Below are 17865 nucleotides of genomic sequence, written 5' to 3'. Positions count from 1 at the left end.
CATATACACCCATGGAACAGAATAGAGAGCCCAGATATGGACCCTCAACTCTATGGTCAAATAATCTTGGACAAAGCAGGAAAAACTATGCAATGGAAAAAAGACAGTCTCTTCAATAAATGGTGCTGGGAAAATTGGACAGCCACATGCAGAAGAAAGAAACTCGACCATTCTCTAACACCATACACAAAGATAAACTCAAAATGGATGGAAGTCCTCAATGTGAGACAGGAATCCATCAAAATCCTAGAGGAGACCATAGGCAGTATCCTCTTTGACGTCAGCCACAGCAACTTCTTTCAAGATATATCTCCAAAGGCTAGTGAAACAAAAGCAAAAATGAACTTTTGGGACTTCATCAAGATAAAAAGCTTCTGCACAGCAAAGGAAACAGCTAACTTTTTTTTTTCTTTTAAAGATTCTACTTATTTAATTGACAGACACACAATGAGAGAGGGAACACAACAGGGGGAGTGAGAGAGGGAGAAGCAGGCTTCCTGCAGAGAAGGGAGCTGGATGGGGGCTGGATCCCAGGACCCTGGGACCATGACCTGAGTTAAAGGCAGATGCTTAACGACTGAGCCACCCAGGCACCCCAAAAAGTCTTGAATTCTGAATCTTCTAAACCTTTAGAAATGCTCACAAGATCCAAATGAGGCTATTTCTGGAAAGGTCATAATCCAAAGAAGTTTCCTCCTTTTGAAAGAGATTAGGATATGCAGAAAATGGCACATTCTGTGCACAAAAAAGGGAGAATAGCAACAGTGAGAAAAGGAATGCAGGCCTGATCGGGACATCTGGGGAAAGCTGTCTCACCAGATGTTTTTTATTTCAGTTTGGGAAGTATTTACCTTCCTGTCACCAGATGGTGTACAGGTCCAATGAGGTTTCAGTGCCTTGTTAAATGTGTCCTGTGGACCCAAGAGTCCATTCCCTGGGATTTGGCAGCACAAGGTTTGGTTAGCAGTATGTGATAAGGGTCTCTCAAGGGAGGCTGAAGAGAATCTCTGTGGAGGTGTCTTTTCCAATAGAGAGAATCTCCAGGTTGGAAGGTGTGATGGTCAAGGTAAGTGTCCCCTGGGAGTGGACTGTGAAATGATGGCTCTGCTACAACATGGTTAGTTGTAATAGAAACAACTAGACCTTTGCATTATTGAAATTATCCCCTTTTCCCAGCTGTGGGTCAAAAGGGGCAGTGGTCGAATGCATGGATGTCCAGTGACTGTCTCCAAGGGTGAGAGTCTGAGTTTAAAGGGGGTGGACTTGAGATTTAGAAGGAGTAACAGCGAGGGGGCGGAGCAAGATGTTGAGGAGTAGGAGACCTGGATTTCATCTGGTCTCAGGAATTCAGCTGGATAGGGATCAAACCATTTTGAACACCTACAAACTCAACAGGATATTGATGAAAAGAAGAGCAACAACACTCTGAATGGAAAAACAACCACTTTCTGGAAGGTAGGTCGTGCGGAGAAGTGAATCTGAGGCAATATTTGGGAGGCTAAATAGCGGTGGAGGTGCCTCCAACGGTCGCTTCTGGCAAGTGATAGAGCCGTGGAGCACAAAATCGGAACTTTTAGAAGTCGGTTCCCTGAGGGACATCACTCCAGTGGCTAAGCGGGACAGTTGTTCTCAGGACGCTCGGGGTCACAGAAAGACCACGGGTGCCTGAGTGCGGCAGAGCTCCCAGAGCTCAGAGCAGGGAAGCTGGCTGCAGAGACGGAGCTGAGGCACGGGCTCTCAGCTCAGGGTTGCCATATAGCGTGATCTGTGGCACAGTCAGGCCTGTGCTCTTCCAGCAGAGACCCAACAAACGGCAGATCCGGGGAGACTCCCCTTTCTCCCCCAGGAGGAGCGGCATGGGAGCGCACTGCTGGGATCTGCTGGGTTTGGAGACTCCACACAGGGTCTGGTGCCAGAGATAGAAACACGCGGTCACAAGCCAGGTGAGCACGGAATGTGGCCGGAGACTGGGGAGACAAGAGTGATTGACTGCTTTTCTCTGGGTGCGCACTGAGGAGTGGGGCCCTGAGTTCTCGGCTCCTACAGGATGGAGATCGGGAGGCCTCCATTTTCACTCTCATCTTCCAAAGCTGTACAGAAAGCTTGCAGGGAACAAAAGCTCCCGAGAGCAAACCCGAGCAGAGTACTTAGCCTGAACCAGGCAAGGGCGGGGCAATTCCGCCTCTGGCAAAGACATTTGGGAACCACGGCAACAGGCCCCTCCCCCAGAAGATCAGCACGAACAGCACGCCAAGACCAAGTTTACCGATCAATGAGAACGGCAGGACTCCAGTGCTAGGGAAATACTGCACATAGAATCCATGGCTTTTTTACCATGATTCTTAGTTTTTCAGAGTTAATTTTTTTTGAATTTTTCTTTTTCCCTTTTTCAACCTACATCTTATCAATCCCTTTTTAAAAATCATTTTTATTTTTCATTTTTAGAGTCATATTCTATCCCTTCATAGTAGTTACCCTTATTTTTGGCACAGATATATAAGTTGTTTTCTTTTAAAATTTTGAGATACACTTTCTTTTTTTTTTGATTTTTTTATCGTTATGTTAATCACCATATATTACATCATTAGTTTTTGATGTAATGTTCCATGATTCATTGTCTGTGCATAACACCCAGTGCTCCATGCAGAACGTGCCCTCTTTAATACTCATCACCAGGCTAACCCATCCCCCCAACCCCCTCCCCTCTGGAAACCTCAGTTTGTTTTTCGGAGTCCGTCTCTCATGGTTCGTCTCCCCCTCCGTCTTACTCCCCTTCATTCTTCCCCTCCTGCTAGGAGATACACTTTCTTCTAACAGATCAAAATATACCCTAAATCTCTAGTGTATGGCTCTGTTCTAGTCTCCTGCCTGATCACATTCTCTCCCCCTTTTTTTCCCTTTTTTTTTAAATCCTCTTCATTCTTTTTTCAAACAACTTCTTATCAATTCCTTTTATAAAATTTTTTATAATTTTCATCTTTACACCTATATTCCATCCCTTCATTGTGTAAACCCTTATTTTTGAACATACATAAGTTTTTCTTTCTTTAAAATTTTGGGAGGCACTTTCTTCTAACAGACAAATATACATCCAAAATCTAGTGTGTGGCACTGATCTATGCACCTGACTGATCATATTTGATCATATTCTGTTTTGTTTTGTTTTGTTCTGTTTTGCTTTATCTTTTCTTTTTCCTTTTTTTCTCTTTTTCTTTTTTCTTTCTTTCCATTTATTTTCCCTTGTTTCAGGTTTTTTCTGATTTGTTGAGAGTGTATTTTCTGGGGATGTTGTTACCCTGTTAGCAGTCTGTTCTCTCATTCAGCTATTCTCTGTACAAAATGACAAGATGGAAATAGTCACCTCAACAACAAAACAAAAGAGGTAGTACTGACTGCCAGGGACCTACTCAATACGGACATTAGTACGATGTCAGACTAGATTTCAGAATGATGATTTTAAAGATACTAGCTGGGCTTGAAAAAAGCAGGGAAGTTATTAGAGAAACCCTTTCTGGAGAAATAAAAGAACTAAAATCTAACCAAGGTGAAATCAAAAAGGCTATTAATGAGGTGCAATAAAAAATGGGGGCTCTAACTGCTAGGATAAATGAGGCAGAAGAGAGAATTAGTGATATAAAAGACCAAATGATGGAAAATAAAGAAGCTGAGAAAAAGAGAGATAAAGAACTACTGAATCACAAGGGCAGAATTCGAGAGATAAGTGATACGATAAGACAAAACAACATTAGAATAATTGGGATCCCAGAAGAAAAAGAAAGAGAGAGAGGGGCAGAAGGTATAGTGGAGCAAAGTATAGCAGAGAACTTCCCTAATTTGGGGAAGGAATCAGGCATGAAAACCCAGGAGGCACAGAGAAACCCTCTCAAAATCAATAAAAATAGGTCAACACCCTGACATCTAATAGTAAAATTTAGGAGTCCCAGAGACAAAGAGAAAATCCTGAAAGCAGCTCTGGAGAAGAGATATGTAACCTAGAATGGTAGAAACATTTTATTGGCAACAGACCTATCCACCGAGACCTGGCAGGCCAGAAAGGACTGGCATGATAACTTCAGAGCACTAAATGAGAAAAATATGCAGCCAAGAATACATATCCAGCTGGGCTGTCATTGAAAATAGAAGGAGAGATAAAAAGCTTCCAGGACAAACAAAAACTAAAGGAATTTGCAAACACAAAACCAGCCCTACAAGAAATATTGAAAAGGGTCCTCTAAGCAAAGAGAGAGGCTAAAAGCAACATAGACCAGAAAGGAACACAGACAATATACAGTCACAGTCACCTTACAGGCAATACAATGGCACTAAATTCCTATCTTTCAATAGTTACCCTGAACCTAAATGGGATAAATGCCCCAGTCAAAAGACACAGGCTATCAGATTGGATTAAAAAACTAGACCCATCCATATGCTGTCTGCAAGAGACTCATTTTAGACCCAAAGACACCCCCACATAGAAAGTAAGGGGGTGGAAAACAATTGACCATGCTAATGGACACCAAAAGAAAGCTGGGGTGGCAAGCCTTATATCAGACAAATTACATTTTAAAACAAAGACTGTAATAAGGGATGAAGAAGGACACTATATCCTACTTAAAGTGTCTATCCAACAAGAAGATCTAACGATTGTAAATATCTATGCCCCTAACATGGGAGCAGCCAATTATATAAGGCAATTAATAACAAAAGCAAAGAAACACACTGACAACAATACAATAGTAGTGGGTGACTTTAACACCCCCCTCACTGAAATGGACAGATCATCTAAGCAAAAGATCAACAAAGAAATAAAGACTTTAAATGACACACTGGACCAAATTGGACTTCACAGACATATTCAGAACATTCCATCCCAAAGCAACAGAGTACACATTCTTCTCTAGTGCCCATGGAACATTCTCCAGAATAGATCTCATCATAGGTCACAAATCAGGTCTCAGCTGGTACCAAAAGATTGGGATCATTCCCTGCATATTTTCAGACCGCAATGCTTTGAAACTAGAACTCAATCACAAGAGGAACGTCAGAAAGAACTCAAATACATGGAGGCTAAAGAGCATCCTACTAAAGAATGAATGGGTCAACCAGGAAATTAAAGAAGAATTAAACAAATTCATGGAAACCAATGAAAATGAAAACACAACTGTTCAAAGTCTTTGGGATACAGCAAAGGCAGTCCTAAGAGGAAAGTATATAGAAAAAGAAGCCTTTCTCAAGACACAAGACTTGTCTCAAATACACAACCTAACCCTATACCTAAAGGAACTAGACAAAAAACAGCAAATAAAGCCTAAACCCAGCAGGAGAAGAGAAATAATAAAGATCAGAACAGAAATCAATGAAATAGAAACCAAAAGAACAGTAGAACAGATCAACGAAACTAGGAGGTGGTTCTTTGAAAGAATTAACAAGATTGAGAAACCCCTGGCCAGACTTATCAAAAACAAAACAGAAATGACCCAAATCAACAAAATCCTGAATGAAAGAGGAGACATCATAACCAACACCAAAGAAATACAAACAATTATAAGAGCATATTATGAGCAGCGATATGCCAGCAAATTAGATAACCTGGAAGAAATGTATCACCTACCAAAACTGAACCAGGAAGAAATAGAAGGCCTGAACAGAGCTATAACTGCCAAGGAAATTGAAGCAGTCATCAAAAATCTCCCCAAAACAACAGACCTATTACCACTAAGGAAATTGAAGCAGTCATCAAAACTCTCCCAAGAAACAAAAGCCCAGGGCCAGATGGCTTCCCAGGGGAATTCTACCAAACATTTTAAGAAGAATTAATACCTATCCTTCTGAAACCTTTCCAAAAAATAGAAATGGAAGGAAAACTTCCAAACTTGTTGTATGAGGCCACCATTACGTTGATCTCAAAACTAGACAAATACCCCATTAAAAAGGAGAAATACAGACCAATATCCTTGATGAATATGGATTCAAAAATTCTCACCAAAATACTAGCCAATACGATCCAACAGTACATTAAAAGGATTATTCACCACGACCAAGTGGGATTTATTCCTGGGTTGGATGTGTGGTTCAATATCCAAAAATCCATCAACGTGATACACTACACTAATAAAAGACAAGACCTGTATGATCCTCTCAGTAGATGCAGAAATAGCATTTGACAAAGTAGAGCATCCTTTCTTGATTAAAACTCTCTACAGTTTAGGGATAGAGGGAACATGCAGCAAGATCCTAAAAGCCATAAACAAAACCCCACAGCAAATATCATTTTCAGTGGGGGAAAATCTGAGAGCTTTTCCCCTAAGGTCAGGAACATGACAGGTATGTCTACTCTCACCATAGTTGTTCAACATAGTACTAGAAGTCCTAGCCTCAGCAGATAGCAAAAGGAAATAAAAGACATCCATGTCAGCAAAGAAGTCAAATTCTCATTCTTCACAGATGACATGACACTCGATGTGCAAAACCCAAATGACTCCACCCCAAAATTGCTAGGACTCATACAGGAATTCAGCAAAGTGGCAGGATATAAAATCAATACACAGAAATCAGATGCATTTCTATACACTAACGATGAGACAGAAGAAGGAGAAATTAAGGAATCCATCCCATATACATTTGCACCAAAAACCATAAGATACCTAGGAATAAAGTTAACCAAAGAGGTAAAGGATCTGTACTATAAAAACTACAGAACATTTATGAAAGAAATTGAGGAAGAAATGGACATGGATAAACATTCCATGCTCATGGATTGGAAGAACAAACATTGTTAAAATGTCTATGCTACCCAAAGCAATCTACATATTCAATGCAATCCATATCAAAATACCATCAACAGTTTTCACAGAGCTAGAACAAATAATCCCAAAAGTTGTATAGAACCACAAAAGACCATGAATGGCCAGAGGAATGTTGAAAACGAAAACCAAAGCTAGTGGCTTCCTAATTCCAGAGTTCAAACTAAATTACAAAGCTGTAATCATCAAGACAGTATGGTACTGGCACAAAAACAGACACATAGACAAATGGAACAGAATAGAGAACCCAGAAATGGACCCTCAAGTCTATGGTCAACAAATTTTTGACAAAGATGGAAAGAATATCCAATGGAAAAGAGTCTCTTTATCAAATGCTGTTTGGAAAATTGGACAGCTACATGTAGGAAAATGAAACTGCACCACTTTCTTACACCGTACACAAAAATAAACTCAAAATGGACGAAATATCTAAATGTGACACAGAGATCCCTCACAATCCCAGAAAGGACACAGGCAGTAACCTTGACCTCAGTCACAACAACTTCTTGCTAGACACGTCTCCAAAGGAAAGGGAAACCATGGCAAAAATGAACTATTGGGACTTCAAAAAGATAAAAACAACAGCATCGCAAAGGAAACAGTCAACAAAACCAAAAGACAACTGCAAGAATGGGAAAAGATATTTGTAAATGTCTTATTAAATGAAGGGCTAGTATCCAAGATCTATAAAGAACTTATCACACTCAACACCCAAAAGGCAAATATTCTACTCAAGAAATGGGCAGAAGACATGAACAGACACTTTTCCAAAGAAGACATACAAATGGCCAATAGACAGATGAAAAAATACTCCATATCCCTTGGCATCAGGGAAATACAATTCAAAACCACAATGAGATACTACCTCACACCCGTCCGAATGGGTAAAATTAACAAGTCAGGAAAGGACAGATGTTGGCGAGGATGCAGAGAAAGGGGAACCCTCTTACACTGTTGGTGGGAATGCAGGCTGCTGCAGTCACTCTGGAAAACAGTATGGAGTTTCCTCAAAAAGTTGAAAATAGAGCTCCCCTGTGACCCAGCAATTGCACTACTGGGTATTTACCCAAAGAATACAAACATAGTGAACCAAAGGGGCACCTACACCCAAATGTTTATAGCAGCAATGTCCACAATACCCAAACTATAGAAAGAGTCCAGATGTCCATCGACAGATGAATGGATAAAGAAGATGTGGGGTGTGTGTGTGTTTATAAAATGGAATATTACTCAGACATCAAAAAATGAAACCTTACCATTTGCAATGACATGAATGGAATTAGAGGGCATTATCCTAAGTGAAATAAGTCAATCAGAGAAAGACAATTATCCTATGATTTCATTTATATGTGGAATTTAAGAAACAAAACAGGATTATAGTGGAAGCGAGGGAAAAGGAAAATAAGACAAATCAGAGGTGAAGACAAACCATAAGAGACTCTTAAGCATAGGAAAGAAGCTGAGGGTTGCTGGAGAGGCAGTGGGTGGCATGATGGAGTAACTGCATGACAGACATTAAGGAGGGCATGTGATGTAATGAGCACTGGGTGTTATATGCAACTGATGAATCACTGAACTCTACTTCTGAAACTAATAATACATCATATGTTAATATATTGAATTTAATAAAATAAAGCTGAAAAAGAAGGTTGGCTGTTCAGATTTAACATGATGTGGCTTGGGAGGCTTTTTGTTCATTGGGTGAGGTGAGTGCAGCATATTCACTTGCTGTTTACCACAGTAGAGAAGGGGGCATCTAGGAACTGAAACTCCTACTGAACGGTAAGCTGGTATTTCACTAGGACCACTACATGAAGTTTGCTATTTCAAGGACTAAGAAGTATGATTCATTTTCACAACTAGGTAATTATTACATAATTCAGCACTACCTTCCTAGATCTGTAGAATATCCACAAGATACTTGAGGGATGAAGGGTAATACTAGCCCAAGTGTAGAGTCCCTTCCTCTCTTAATGCCAAACAGAGCATTTTCAATGTGAATAGGGATGGATATATATGTGTGTGTGTGTGGGGTGCACTCACATTGTTCTGTGATCATGATTTCTTGAATGTCGTTTTACTGGGTATTTACCCCAAAGATACAAATGTAGGGACCCGAAGGGGTACGTGCACCCCAATGTTTATAGCAGCAATGTCCACAATAGCCAAAGTGTGGAAAGAGCCAAGATGTCCATCAACGGATGAATGGATAAAGAAGATGTGGTATATATACACAATGGCATATTAGGCAGCCATCAAAAGGAATGAGATCTTGCCATTTGCAACGACGTGGATGGAACTGGAGGGTGTTATGCTGAGTGAAATAAGTCAATCAGAGAAAGATATGTATCATATGACCTCACTGATATGAGGAATTCTTAATCTCAGGAACAAACTGAGGGTTGCTGGAGTGGTCGGGGGTGGGAGGGATGGGGTGGCTGGGTGATAGACATTGGGGAGGGTATGTGCTACGGTGAGCGCTGTGAATTGTGCAAGACTGTTGAATCACAGATCTGTACTTCTGAAACAAATAATGCAACATATTTTAAGAAAAAAGAAAGAGAAGAAGATAGCAGGAGAGGAAGAATGAAGGGGAGTAAGTCAGATGGGGAGATGAACCAGGAGAGATGATGGACTCTGAAAAACAAACTGAGGTTTCTGGAGGGGAGGAGGGTGGGGGGATGGGTTAGCCTGGTGATGGGTATTGAGGAGGGCACGTTCTGCATGAAGCACTGGGTGTTATGAACAAACAATGAATCATGGAACAGTACACCAAAACAAATTATGTAATATATGGTGATTAACATAACAATAAAAAATTAAAAAAAAAAAAACAAGTGCACACACAAACAAAAGAAAATGCATCCTTTACAGAAAGTAAAAAGTTCCTGGAAGACAAGTTCAGTGCATTGAGTTCTGTGGGGGGAAAAAAAAAAAAAAAAAAGACTTAAGGATGCAGAATCGAAACAGCTGATGAAGAAAGTGGATATCGTGGTTGATTTCTCTGAACTAAGAAAATTGGCTGCAGAAGAGTAAGCGATTCCTGCATTAATTGTCACAAATACTGTTGTATGAATTTTTGTGGCGACCAGTGTAGATAATTGTATTTCTTTTAAAATTGGATCTAGAGTATTTGTGCCAAATGCATTCTGTAGAATTGTGCCTGCCCTTCCTACCTTGACTTGTGTCATCTGCATTTTCCTTTCCGTTCTAACTGCTTGTCACACGTTGTTGTGTGTTTCATTGGGGTAGAAGAGGAAAGGTACCAGCATTGACCACTTTGATACCTGGAGCCCCTCTGGGTCTGTGTACGTTGTCTTTTCTGTTTCAGTCTCATCACATGTTCTTATTAGCCCTGAATTTGGTCAGTTTTGTTCAGTATGACACTTGGGTGAAGAATATGTAGAGCAAAATGGAATTCTCTTGCTGCAGAAACAATGAGAGTTTCTTTGTGGAAAGTGGGTTGGGGCTCCAGCAATACTGGATCCCTTCATCCAGTGTACAAATGAGATCACTCAGTGCAGCGCAGTCCCTAAGAAGGCTGGAGGATTTCCTGTGCACCTGATTTTTTTGAGGAGTAATTCTCCTGGGTCCCAACCAAAGTGTGCAGTTTCACTAGGGCTCACCTTTGGCGGCAGATCCTGAACTTCACTTGTTTCCTTCAAAGCTCATGCTCATAAAGTTGTTCAGTTTCTTTTTGCAGTTCACTTGCCTGTTCCAGAATTCGTTGATGTGTCCTGGGGAGATTGGCTCCCACTGCCAGGCTGCCTTTCTCCTAGGCTTCCTCCTTCTTCATCTGGTTCTCGTGTTTCATTATGTGCTCTTTAGAAATTGGGTGCATTCACTCACGAGTTTGCTCTTTTGTCCAGTATTTCCCTTATTTTCTCAGGAGGAGAACAGGACCTTAGAGTCCCTCATTCAGCTTGAAAAGCAAAACTGTTCCCTGTCTTCCCTGGAGACTCAGCTTTGTGTTATTCCTTCCCACACTGTGGGTGGGAGCTGCTCTGTGTCATTGGCATCTTGGTTCTGTTCATTGCTAAGTTCTTTTGGGGGTGGGTACGGTGTCCTGACCACCTTTCCTTCTTCTACACTTTCCACTTGAGCCACTCCATTACAGCCGCTCCAGAAAGCATTTGCTGAAGGATAGCCTGAGAGACCAGAAGCAAATGCATCTGTCTTTCTTTGTCTAGAGCTTTTGACTCAGGTTCTAAGAGTCTTTTTGCATGTGTTCTTGAGTAAATCAGGTGTCCTGTTGAAAGTGTTTAAATCAACACCATGAACAAAAGAGTCTGAGGGCAACATAGCAAACCAGCCTTTCTAAGCATCCCCCTTTGCTGCCTTCACTATCAGTGAACTCAGTCTTGTTAAAGTCAGTTGACTCCATGCAGTTGATAGTTTTCCATCTGAAATCAGTTGCATGGAGATAACACACTGACTATGTGACAGTTCATGGCTTTTTACACTTCAGGACATATTGCGGGCACTAAGATTGGCCTCTTCAAAGGAGGAGACAGCGGTTGTATTTGTAGACCGAGAGATGTCTGGGAGTGAGTTGCCATGCTGATGAAGCCTTATTCTGGAAGGCTTCCTTTCGGTTTGTGTCAGGCACAGACTGGGTCCGGAGATCAGGGCTCCCCGTGGTGGAGTGAGACTAAGGATGGTCCCCTGCTTCCTCCTAATGGGTATAGTTGGTCAGGCATGGTTTTTTGCTTTGAACTGAAAGGAGCTTTCACTGTTTCAGACAAAATACCAACTCTGAGATGGCATGAAGACAATGTTATTTGGAGGCTTGATGATGAATGAATTAAAGTAGAGAAGTATAAAGACAACTCTGATTGCCGGAGACTTGGCAGCATCCAGAGTTTGATTTTTCTTCGGCCCTAAATGGGGCCTTCAGTTCATTTCCTTCATTGTGTTGTCAGTCTGGTCATTTATGGGGGTCATTCGAATCTAGGCCATCAACTGTGTTGGGAGGAAAAACGGCAGAATTTCGGGACCCTGGCTACTGGAATATGTATATACCTTTCCCATCTTAGGAAGCAGGAAACATACACTATGTACCGGAGGCAAAGAAGAATCAGCTGTCAGCTATAGAGGAAAATCTGAATGTAAGCACAGAAGAAATAGACAAGCATAAGTGAGTTAAGACACCAAATACTAGGGGCCCCTGAAATCCCTGTTCACTTTGTATTTTTAATGTCTGTACATGGTTTAGACTCAATAAGTCATATAAACAAAAATTCAGAGGCATTTCCAGAGAGAATTAACAGACAGAAAAAGATACGTTTTAGAAAGATCAAAACAATTATGTTACTAAACATGTCCTAATCCCCAGCACTGGCCTTACTCTGTGGAAACTTCCTCCACACCATCATCCCTGGGGGTGGTGTCAGTTGGCCTAATCTTGAGGAAAGCAGTTTGTCTTAGGATGAATGTGACCCATAAACCTGGTAGTACAGTTTGATGGTGATGGTCTTTGCAACCCTTGGAACCATGATCGAGGGAGAGGGAGAAGCAGGATCCCCGCTGAGCAAGGAGCCCGATGCGGGGCTTGATCCCAGGACGCTGGGATCATGATCAGAGCCGAAGGCAGCTGCTTAACTGACTGAGCCACCCAGGCGCCCCTATTTTTAATTTTTTGAGGCACCTCCACACTGTTATCCAGAGTAGCTCACCAACTTGCATTCCCCAACAATGTAAGCGGGTTCCCCTTTCTCCACAACCTCTCCAACATTCGTTGTTTCTTGCCTTTTCAATGTTTGCCATTCCAACTGGTGTAAGGTGGTATCTCAGTGGGGTTTTGATTTGAATTTCCCTGATGGCTAATGATGATGAACATATTTTCATGTGCCTGTTAGCCATTTATGTCTTCTTTGGAGAAGTGTCTGTTCACGTCTTCTGCCCTTTTTTGACATGATTTTTTGTTTTTTGGGTGTTGAGTTTGAGAAGTTCTTTATAGTTCTTGGATATCAGCTCTTTATCTGTAGTGCCATTTGCAAATATCTTCTCCCATTCTATGGATTGCCTTTTTGTTTTGTTGACTGTTTCCTTTGCTGTGCAGAAGCTTTTTATCTTGATGAAGTCCCAAAAGTTTATTTTTGCTTTGTTTCACTAGTCTTGGAGATGTATCTTGAAAGAAATTGCTGTGACCAGTGCCAGAGAGGTTACTGCCTATGTTCTCCTCTAGGATTTTGATGGATTCCTGTCTCACATTGACGTCATTCATCCATTTTGAGTTTATCTTTGTGTATGGCATTAGAGAATGGTTGATATTCATTCTCTTGTCCAATTTTCCCAGCACCATTTATTGAAGAGATGGTCTTTTTTCCATTGCATATTTTTTCCTACTTCATTCAAGATTATTTGACCATAGTGTTGAGGGTCCATATCTGGGCTCTCTATTCTGTTCCATTGGTGTATATGACTGTTTTTATGTCAGTACCATGCTGTCTTGGTGATCACTGCTTTGTAATATATCTTGAAATCGGGCAATGTGATGTCCCCAGCTTTGTTTTTCTTTCTCAACATTTCCTTGCTGATTCGGGGTCTTTTCTGGTTCCATACAAATTTTAGGATTGTTTGTTCGAGCACTTTGAAAAATGTCATTGGAATTTTGATTGGGATGGCGTTGAAGGTATAGATTGCTCTGGGTAGTCTAGACATTTTAACAATGTTTATTCTTCTGATCCTTGAGCATGGAATGTTTTTCCATCTTTTTGTGTCTTCTTCAATTTCTTTCATGAGTGTTGTGTAGTTCCTAGAGTATAGATCCTTTATCTCTTTGGTTAGGTTTCTTCCGAGGTATCTTATGGTTTTCAGGGCTATTGTAAATGGAATCGTTTCTCTGTTTTCTCTTTCTACAGTTGCATTGTTAGCATGTAAGAAAGCCACTGATTTCTGTGCATTGATTTTGTATCCTGCCACATTACTGAATTGCTGTATGGGCTCTAGTAATTTGGGGGTGGAGTCTTTTGGCTTTTCCACATAAAGTATCGTGTCATCTGTGAAGAGAGATTTTGACATCTTTGCCAAGTTGAATACCTTTTATTTCTTTTAGTTGTCTGATTGCTGTTGCTAGGACTTCTAGTACTATGTTGAACAATAGTGGCGAGAGTGGATATTCTTGGCGTCTTCCTGATTTAAGGGAAAGGCTCTGAACTTTTGCCCATTGAGGATGATATTCACTGTGGGTTTTTCACAGATGGATTTTATGAACTTGAAGAACGTTCCCTCTATCCTTATACTCTGAAGAGTTTTAATCAGGAAAGGATGCTGTGTTTTCTCAGATGCTTTTTCTGCATCAGTTGAGAGGACTATATGGTTCTTCTCTCTCCTCTTATTAATGTGTTCTATCACATTGATCAATTTATTAATGTTGAACCACTCTCGCATTCCAGGGACAAATCCCATTTGGTCGTGGTGGATGATTCTTTTAATGTATTGTTGGATCGTATTAGCTAGGATTTTGTTGAGAATTTTGGAATCCATATTCATCAGGGATATTTGTTTGAAATTCTCCTTTTTGATGGTGTCTTTCTCTGGTTTGGGGATCAAGGTAATTGTGGCCTCATAAAATGAGTCTGGAAGATTTCCTTCTGTTTGTATTTTTTGAAACAGCTTCAGGAAAATAGGTATTCTTTCTTCTTTGAATGGTTTGTAGAATTTCTCAGGGAATCCATCAGGCCCTGGACTCTTGTTTTTTGGGAGGTTTTTGATCACTGCTTCAATCTCGTTACTGGTTATTGGCCTATTCAGGTTGTCAATTCCTGTTTCAGTCTTGGCAGTTTATATGTTTCCAGGAAGGCATCCATTTCATCCAGATTGCTCAGTTTATTGGCATAGAGTTGTTGATAATAATTTCTAATAATTATTTCCATTTCCTTGGTGTTGGTTGTGATCTCTCCCCTTTCATTCATAATTGTATTAAGTTGGGTCCTTTCTCTTTTCTTTTGGATAAGTCTGGCCCGTGGTTTATCAATCTTATTAATTCTTTCCAAGAACCAGCTTTTAGTTTTGTTGATCTGATCTACTGTGTGTCTTGTTTCTAATTCATTGATCTCCGCTCTAATCTTAATTATTTCTCTTCTAATGCATGGCTTAGGTATCATTTGTTGCTTTTTCTCTAGTTCTTTATGGTGTAGAGTTAGTTGATGAATTTGGCATTTTTCTGGTTCTGGACCGATGTGTTTTTGTTTTCATTGGTTTTCGTGAATTGTTTAAGTTCTTTGATATTCTGGTTGACCCAAACATTCTTGAACAGAGTGGTCTTTAGCTTCCAAGTGTTTGAATTACTGCCAAATTTTTTCCTGTGATTGAGTTCCAGTGTTAAAGCATTATGGTGTGAGAATATGCAGGGAATCACCTCAGTCTTTTGGTATCGGTTCAGACCTGATTTGTGACCCACTGTGTAGTCTATTCTGGAGAAAGTTCCATGTGGGCCTGAGAAGAATGAGTATTATGTTGTTTTAGTGTGGAATGTTCTGTATATATCTATGAAGTCCATCTGGTCCAGTGTATCATTCAATGCTCTTGTTTCTTTTTTGATTTCTGCTTAGATGATCTGTCCCTTGCTGAGAGTGGAGTATCGAGGTCTCCTACAATAAATGTATTGTTATCAATATGACTCTATTTTGGTTAACAGTTGGCTGATGGAGATGGCTGCTCCCATGTTGGGGGCATAGATATTTACAATTGTTAGATCGTCTTGTTGGATAGACCCTTTAAGAATGATATAGTGTCCTTCTGTGTCTCTAAGTACAATCTTTAGCTTAAAATCTACTTTGTCTGACATAAGACTTGCTACTCCAGCTTATTTTGAGGCCCGTTGGCATGGAAGATGGATATCCATCCCTTCCCTTTCAGTCTGGATGTATCTTTAGGTTCAAAACGAGTCTCTTGTAGACAGCATAAGGATGGGTCCTGTCTTTTTATCCAGTCTGCCACCCTCTGCCGTTTTATGGGCGCTTTTAGGTCGTTCACATTGAGAGTGATTATTGAAAGATATGAATTTATTGTCTTCATGTTGCCTCTGAAGACCTTGTTTCTATAGATTGTCTCTGTAAATTTCTGTTCTCTATCACTCTGGGTGTCTTTCTCCTTTTATCGAACCCCCCTTAATATTTCTTGCAGGGCCAACTTAGTGGTTACATATTCTTTCAGTTTATACCGGTCTTGGAAGCTCTGCATGTCTCCATCCATTCAAAATGACAGCCTTGCCAGATAGAGTATTTTTGGCTGCATGTTCTTCTTGTTTAGTAACCTGACTATGGCTTGCCAGCACTTTCTGGCTTGCCAGGTCTCTGTGGATAGGTCTAATATTATTCTGATATTCATCTCTCTGTACTTAAGGAATCTTTTCCCCCTAACTGCCCTTGAGATGGTTTCCTTGGTTCTAAGATTTTTGAGTTTTACTATTATATGCCAGGGCGTGGGCCTGTTTTCCTCGTTCTTGGTTGGGGTCCTCTCTGTCTCTAGGACATGAATGTTTGTTTAATTTCTCAGATTAGGGAAGTTCTCACCTATGATTTGCTCAAATATATCTGTTAATCCTCTCTCTCTCTCCACCCCCTCAAGGATCCCAATAATTCTGACATTGAAACGTTTCATGGGGTCTCTTATTTCTCTGATTCTATTTTCATGGACTTTGAGTCTTTTTTCCCTGGCCTCCTCTTTTTCCTTTTTTCTATCAACTGTTCTTCTAGATCGCTAATTCGTTCTTCTGCCTCGCTTACCCTAGTTTTTAGATTATCTAGATTAGATTGGATCACATTGTTAGCATTTTTACGTTCCGCTAGTTCAGCTTTCATTTCTCCCCTTGGAGACTTTGTTGCCATTAATCGATTTCTCAATTCTAGCTATTGTCTTCACAATTGCTACCCTGAATTCCATTTCTGACATCTTGGTTATATTTGAATCCATTTGTAAATCTGTGGCAGAAATCACAGTCTCTGAGTCTTTTCTATTTTGGGGGTTCCTCCTCCTAGTCTTTCTGTTGAGGGGTGGTTGAGGGAATGTACAGAGTCCAAATTATTGACCACAACCCAAGCAAGATGCATCTGTCTTATAGGGACCTTACGGTTGTTGGCCTCTCCTTCTCCCAGCCTGTCGTCTGGGGGAGGGTCCTGCCGTGTTGTTTCCCTGTTTGGGCACAGTTTCCCTGCCCCCCGTGTGTGTGGGGGGATGGGCTCAGGGAAAACCAGTTTTTTGGGGCTTTTGTTCTCTGGTGGCTTTCCCTGGCAGCTTTCCACATCTCTTTTGAGAGTCAGAGCAGAAGAGACCGTTTCCAACCCTCTTCCTCAGAGCAGAGAGATTGCAGTCTGTTCTTCAGTGAGCTCTCCAGGTTACAGTATCTCTCTTTTTGTCTGTGCTGCTATAAACTGCAGTGCCCTGGGTTATGTGCCCCTCAGCAGGGCTCCCAGTCCTTGCCTCCAGGTTGGGGCACATCTCTGCCCTTTGTGCTTCTAAAACTGCCAGTCACCCCCAGTTTGCATGCACAGCCCCGCTGCTCCAGGTTTCGGTCTGGGGGCTGCCTTAATGTCCTTTCCCTGCTGCTACTGGTCTGCAAGTCTGTGCCCCGTCCCCAGCGTGGGAGGCTCTTGCTCTCTGGTGGTGCCGCATCTGCACGGCTCCCTCCCCCTTCCATTTATCTTTGGTTATGTGCCCACGGAATCACGGCTCCCCATTTCATACCTCGAAACCATGCCTACGATATTCTGTTTGTGGAGATCCAGATATATCTTCTTACACCTCAGGCTGATTTCGTGGGTGTTCAGAGTGGTCTGGTAGATATCCAGCTCAATTCTGGGGACTGGTTGGAATAGGGTCCCCTATTCCTCCACCATCTTTCTTGTCCTGTATAAGTTCCTTATATATTTTAGGTATTAACTTCTTATCAGACCCATCATTTGCAAATATCTTCTCACATTCAGTATGTTGTCTTCATGTTTTGTTGTTAGTTTCCATCACTGAACAAAAGTTTATATTTTGTTGTAATCCCAGTGTATTAGTTTTGCTTTTGTGTCCCTTGCCAGAGGAGACTGATCTAGAAAAATGTTTCCATGGC

Source organism: Zalophus californianus, chromosome 10 (genome assembly GCF_009762305.2).
Source record: "Zalophus californianus isolate mZalCal1 chromosome 10, mZalCal1.pri.v2, whole genome shotgun sequence".
NCBI lineage: Eukaryota > Metazoa > Chordata > Mammalia > Carnivora > Otariidae > Zalophus > Zalophus californianus.
Note: the sequence above shows the minus strand (reverse complement) of the source record.